Raw genomic sequence first — 6948 nt, forward strand, 5'->3', positions numbered from 1 at the left:
TTCCTTCCTCACTTTAGCCTTTACTTAAAGGAGTCTGAAAAACTTGGGGATACAGCCTAATAAGAAAAATAACCACAAACAGTATCCCCCTTTCTGTAGCTACTTCAGACCTTTGTTACCAGTAAATTCCTGAAGAAAAAATTTTTTCTTACTTTTTTGTAATGTTTATTTATTTTTGAGAGACAGAGAGATAGGGTGAGCAGGGGAGGGGGCAGAGAGAGAGACACACACACAGAATCCAAAGCAGGCTCCAGGCTCTGAGCTGACAGCTCAGCACCAGTGCGGAACTTGAATCCATGAAATCTGAGACCATGACCTGAGCTGAAGTCAAATGCTTAACCGACTGAGCCACCCAGGCACCCCCTGGAGAAAATGCAAATATAAGTCTGTGGATTTACTGAATCAAATCCCCCACTTAATATTTAGAAAACACCCTCTGTTTGGGCTATACCATTGTTGATGGTACCGATCATAGAGGGATAGCCAAAGTTTGTGTGTCAAAACCAGTGTTAAATCAACCTCAGGGTTGAGAGGAAAAAAAGAGGGAGTTTAAAATCACAAGAAGCACCAACATATCTAGGACCCCTGTCTTTCTGGATCCATGTGTCCTTCAGGATCGTCATCATTATAAATGTCTCTGCCATTTGCCAAACCCGCATGATATTGTCTTCTGATACAGAACAAATCACTCAAGGTTCGTTGGGATTCCAGGAGAAATGAGATATCTTGGCAGTGTGACCACCATGAATAAAGAATTCTGGTGGCCTGTCCTCTGCATCTTCTGAGGATTGTTTCTCTCCAGTGTTACTTAAATCCCAGACATTCAGTCTGTGATCAGTACCACCAGAAGCCAACATAGTCTCCTTGTGAGGTGACCACTGAACTTGGAATATTTCATCCTTATGTGATTCAAAGGAATACAACTTAAGTTTCAGATTTCTCAAATCCCACAAGGCAACAGTCTTGTCAGCTGATCAAAGCGTAAGAGACTCTTAAATATGGAGAACAAACAAAGGATTGCTGGAGGGGTTGTGGAGGGATGCATGGACTAAATGGGTGGGGGCATTAAGGAATCTACTCCTGAAATCATTGTTGCACTATATGCTAACCAACTTGGATGTAAATTAAAAAATAAATAAATTATTTAGAAAAAAAAAGAATGAAGTCACTATAAGGATTGAAAGAGAGGTAGTTAGTTCACTTCGGCAGCGTGAGCATCAACTGAGGGGCTTGCTTTGGAAGTATTGTTTGAAGGAGTATCTCAGATCATAAATTTCTGATCATCAGCAACTGACCCAAACAGAGACTCAGGTGGCAGATGCCGGGAAACATTTTCTACTACTGCTGGATGCCCTGTAAAGATGGTCTTCACATCCACAACTTTTCCTTCCTTTAGAGCAGTACTGATGTCCCAGAGGAGGATGGTATGGTCATCTGAATCACTAAGTAAGTGCCCACTGAGATTTGGGTTCCAGGAAAGACAGATACCATATGTTTTCACTCTCATGTGGATCCTGAGAAACTTAACAGGAACCCATGGGGGAGGGGAAGAGAAAAAAAAGAGAGAGAGAGGTTAGAGTGGGAGACAGCCAAAGCATAAGAGACTCTTAAAAACTGAGAACAAACTGAAGGTTGATGGGGGGTGGGTGGAGGGGAGGATGGGTGATGGGTATTGAAGAGGGCATCTTTTGGGATGAGCACTGGGTGTTGTATGGAAACCAATTTGACAATAAATTTCATATATTAAAAATATAAAATAAAAATAAACTGAAATCATGATGTTCATTTTCTCCTACATCCCTCAACTAATAAGATGGCACAATGTAGGCCAAATATCTTGAATCATTTTGATGCTTTCATTTCCTTCCCCTATTTTATCACCAAGTCCTATTGATATTATAGCTTAAACTACTACAAGCTGCCACTGTTCTTTCTGGGGACCACTGAAATAGATCTCTGAGTGGTGGACCCACATTGTTCAGCTGTACCTCCCAATGCATTTTCTTTGCTGCATTCTACAGGATCTTTTAAAATTGGAATTTATTACAACCGTCTCTTTCTCGCCTACCTCAATTTAAAAACCTTCAATGGGATTCTCTGTTGCTTAAAAATGTTCTGCATGATCTATTGCCTACTAATGTCTTAAGCCTTATCTTATACCTGCAGCCCTCAAATTTCTCAATTTCTTTATTTCCTTTGCCCACTTTAGCCTTGAATAATCCAACCTCTATCACTTATCCCCATTGTTTTCATCTGTATATGTGTGTGTGCATGTGTGTATATACATATATTTACATGTGTAGATACATGTATCTTTTTTTCTCTTTTATCTGTTTAGAAAATATTAAATTATTTAAGCATGAGGAAAATTACAAAAAGAAGATATGATGTCAGTGGTACCCACTACCCATACGTGACAAAGGTATCATTGCCAAAATTGCCACCTGTCACTTTTTAAAAAATACAATATTTTAGATACAGTTCATGTTCCTTTTGAATTTCTTTCCAATTCCATTCCTCTCTTTCCCAAGAGGCATCCATGTCCTGAAATTCGTGGTTATCCTATCCACCCAAGTCCACAAATCCATATATATATATTTATTACCCCTTTATTTTCTCTTTTCCCACCCCCTCTTTCTGACTAACACATCAATCTATTGCAATGCTTTTTTTCACTTTCCATTGTTATATAAAAGTAATCTCATTATAGTTATAATTCAGCAAAGAGTTTTCACTCAATGTTATAATTCTGATATTCATAAATATCAATATGCATAGAACAACGTATTCATGAACACTGGAAATATTCACCTTTCCTCTGTTGATGAAATATTTATTTTTTGTTTGCCTTTTTTTTTTTGCTACTATAAACAATGCCACGGTAATATCCTGATATGTCTCCATGTGCATATGTATGTAAGTTTCTCCCAAATATGTACTGAACATGGATGGATATTACTGTATGCACAACTTCAATATTGCTAGATATTGGCAAATTGCTTTCCAACTTTGCTGTAGGCGCTTCCACTTAAAGCAGCAATATTTAACTTTCCACCTCCTCATACCCACAGTATTGAAGACTGTGAGATCACATCTAACACTATAAATTGTCCTTATCTGATTACTAAAGATTAAGTTTCTTTTCATATGGGTATTAGTCATTTGAATTTCTTCTTCTTAAATTGACTCTAGGTATCATTTGCCCATTTGATTTTTCTTTTTGGTTAGTCTGTCCTATCGATCACATACATGCATTTTATCAACATTCTTCAAACTAATCCTGAGCTCGTTCTGTATGCTGCAAATATCATCTCCCAAAGTGTAAACAATTTTTTTTAATTTTTTTTGATGCTTATTTATTTTTGGAGGAGAGAGAGGCAGAGCATGAGTAGGGGAAGTGCACAGAGAAAAAGAGACACAGAATCTGAAGCAAGCTTCAGGCCCTGAGCTGTCAGCACAGAGCCCAATGTGGGGCTGGAACCCACAAACTGTGAGATCACGTGACCTGAGCCAAAGTCGGATGCTTAACCGACTGAGCCACCCAAGTGCCCCATTATAGCCTATTTTAAAACTTAGTTCAGGGGCGCCTGGGTGGCGCAGTCGGTTGAGCATCCGACTTCAGCCAGGTCACGATCTCACGGTCCGTGAGTTCGAGCCCCGCATCGGGCTCTGGGCTGATGGCTCAGAGCCTGGAGCCTGTTTCAGATTCTGTGTCTCCCTCTCTCCCTGCCCCTCCCCCGTTCATGCTCTGTCTCTCTCTGTCCCAAAAATAAATAAATGTTGAAGTATTCTAAAAAAAAAATTAAAAAAAAATAAAAAAAAAATAAAACTTAGTTCAGTTAGCAAAGTCTTTTTAGACATGGGGAATTTTTAAAAATACAGTGTCAAATTTACCCACATGGTATATTTTATTTTTTGTGGTTGTTCACTGTTCAAGAAACCTTATCTCACCATGATATTCTCCTATATTTTTCTCTAAGTATTCTAAAGGTTTCCTTTTCATATTGAGAGCACTAGTCCTTTTGCTCGGTATACAGGGCAAGGTGGGGATCTAATCTCACAGGTTTCCAAATCAAATTGTCAAATACCTGAAAGCAATTTATCAAACAGATCGAAGATGGACAAACTGAACCCATGGACCCGCTGCCTATTTTTGTAAATAAAATATTACTGAAAGACACCCTTTTTGTTCTTTTATACAACGTATTTTGCAACTTTTGTGGTACAACAAGCAGCACTGAGTAGTTGTGACAGAGATAGTACCTAAGATAGTTACTACCTGGACCTGCAAGAAGAAATTTGCCAATCCCCAGAACATGCGATCGTTTCTTTACTGTTTTAAAAAACAAGAACTTGTTATACACCAAGTTTCAGTAAAGGGTTTGCTTCTGGACTCCCTCTTCTGTTCTGTCTGCCTACAAATCCACTCTGCTGGGAATATCACACTATTCAAATTTCTAAAGCTTTATAACATATTTGGTTACCTGGTATAGCAAACTCTCTCCACTTACCTCCCAGCTGACTCTGCTCTAAAATTTTCATGACTGTTATCAGACTTTTATTAATCTGTCTGAATTTAAGATCACTCTGCTAAGCTCTGTGAAAAGCACATTTAGATATTTATTTGCATTTAAGAAGATATGATATCTTTAAGATACTGAGTCTTTTATCCATGAAATGAGATATATCTTTACTAATACAAGCCTTCTGTTATGTACTCTGTTAAATATTAAAGTTTTCTCTGTGATTGCTTTGTACAACACTGGTCGATTGATTCTTAGATACGTTCACACTCTCTTCCTTCTATCTCTCACCTCTCGTATTTTCTTTTTCCATTTCTGCGCCGCATGATGGATAATTTTCTCCGATCCATCATTCAGCTCATTAAATCTCTCCTTAAATGTGCCTAATCTGCTATTTAACATTCGCTGAGTTTTTTCATATCAGGGGCTGTAATTTTACTTCTAAAAGTTTCATTTGATTCCTTTTAAAATATGGCTGTTCCTCTTACAGTTTCCATTTTTTTCTAATCCTCATTTTATCCATTTAATCCTTTCAACATATTTACTTTATTGTGCCTTTCAAATGAGTCTAGCCACTCACATCAGGGGGATTCTTAATTTTGATCTCCTTCCTAATGCTGATCCTCTCATGGGAATCTAATATGCTCTTTATTCTGACAAATTTCCTACAGAATGGTTTTTAATTTCCTCCTGCTCAGTGCCTTGTGTACGTTCATGTGTGATCTTTTGCAGTTGTTTGTGTCATTGGTTAGAATAATTTCACCACCTTGAGGATTCCAGCAGCTTGCTGGTATTTAGATTAGGACTTCATGCCAGTGTCTCTCACAGGAGCCACCTAGAATCCCAGGACAGAATCAAGCTTCTTTGTCACTTTGCCTTTTATTGATTCTGCCTTCCTTCAAGCTTTTCTGCCCATTTCAAAGGTCCAATGGGCACACCTCTTCCAGCCTCATAGGTATTAAATCCCCAGGCTCAATTCACTTCTGGTATTTCCCCAGGTCCTGGCTACATCACCTCACAAGCAGGTTTTAAGACTGCTTTTATTTCTACCATAAGGAGATACAACATCTTTCTTTTGACATCAGTCGTATTTATTGTATTGTTACCATCATTATATGTTGCTCAATTTTTTTTTTTTTTATTTATTCTTGAGACAGAGAGAGACAGAGCATGAACGGGGGAGGGGCAGAGAGAGAGGGAGACACAGAATCGGAAGCAGGCTCCAGGCTCTGAGCCATCAGCCCAGAGCCTGACTCGGGGCTCGAACTCTCAGACCACGAGATCCTGACCCGGGCTGAAGTCGGACGCTCAACCGACTGAGCCACCCAGGCGCCCCAATGTTGCTCAATTTTTTAAATGTTTATTTATTTATCTTGAGAGAGAGAGAGAGAGCATGTACACATGGGGGAGGGTCAGAGAGAGAGAGAGAGAGAGAGAGAGATTCCTAAGCAGGCTCCTCACTGTCAGTAAAGAGCCTGATGTGGGGCTCAGGCTCATGAACTGTGGGTGAGATTATGACGTGAGCAGAAATCAGGAGTTGGACACTTAACTAATTGAGTCACACGGGTGTTCCAATTGCTCAACATTTTTTATGTACTTACAACAAGTCCACATTCATTCTGACACTGTGGTGCTAGAAAAAGAATTGACAGTTATATGGGACTTGTCCTTCAAACTTCAACTTTTTTTTAATGTTTATTTCTTTTTGAGAGAGAGAGAGAGACAGAGTGCAAGCCGGGGAGGGGTAGAGAGAGAGGGAGACATGAATCTGAAGCAGGCTTCAGGCTATCAACACAGAGCCTGATGTGGGGCTTGAAATTACAGACGATGAGATCATGACCCGAGCTGAAGCTGGATGCTTAACCAACTGAACCACCCAGGCACCCCATTAAACTTCAACTCTTCAAGAAAAGATCCCCTCACCCCACACCCCAGCCTCGGTCAGATGTCCTGTGTCATGCTCACCACACTGTTGTCACCTATTGTATATAACACTTGTCTTAAAGCTGGATCACCACCATCCACCCATCTTTCTTTCCTCGAGGAAATATTATTCCGGAACCTTCTCTGGCTTTCCCCACCCCTGGAAACTGGCTGGACAGGGCCACTTTTCCATTGCAATAGTCTTCCTCACCTTGGACCTTGGACTTCACAGGTGGCTACGGGAATCCAGCTTTTTTAAGTTTGTTCAGGTTTCCCACAGAAAAACTTGCAGAATAACAAAGACTGAGGTAGTTTTGGCCAAGATGCTCTGTAGGAAAATAAAATATACTAACAAAACATTTTGATATTCGCTATTCTACATTTGAAATGCATAGGAGAACACACAAATGACTGTTTCCCGGAATAAAAATATGGTTGAAAGTGACTTCTATTTCCAACACTAGATACTAAAAAGGTGAGCATTAATTTCACATACTCCCTA

The 6948-nt window shown here is 39.5% G+C and overlaps 1 pseudogene; it reads right to left on the reverse strand.

Annotated features, from left to right (window-relative positions):
* Window positions 1–576: 576 nt before the first annotated feature.
* On the reverse strand, window positions 577–4925 carry LOC125147596 (histone-binding protein RBBP4-like; annotated as a pseudogene).
* Between the last annotated feature and the right edge of the window lie 2023 nt (window positions 4926–6948).

The sequence above is a fragment of the Prionailurus viverrinus genome, chromosome D2, assembly GCF_022837055.1.
Source record: "Prionailurus viverrinus isolate Anna chromosome D2, UM_Priviv_1.0, whole genome shotgun sequence".
Lineage (NCBI taxonomy): Eukaryota > Metazoa > Chordata > Mammalia > Carnivora > Felidae > Prionailurus > Prionailurus viverrinus.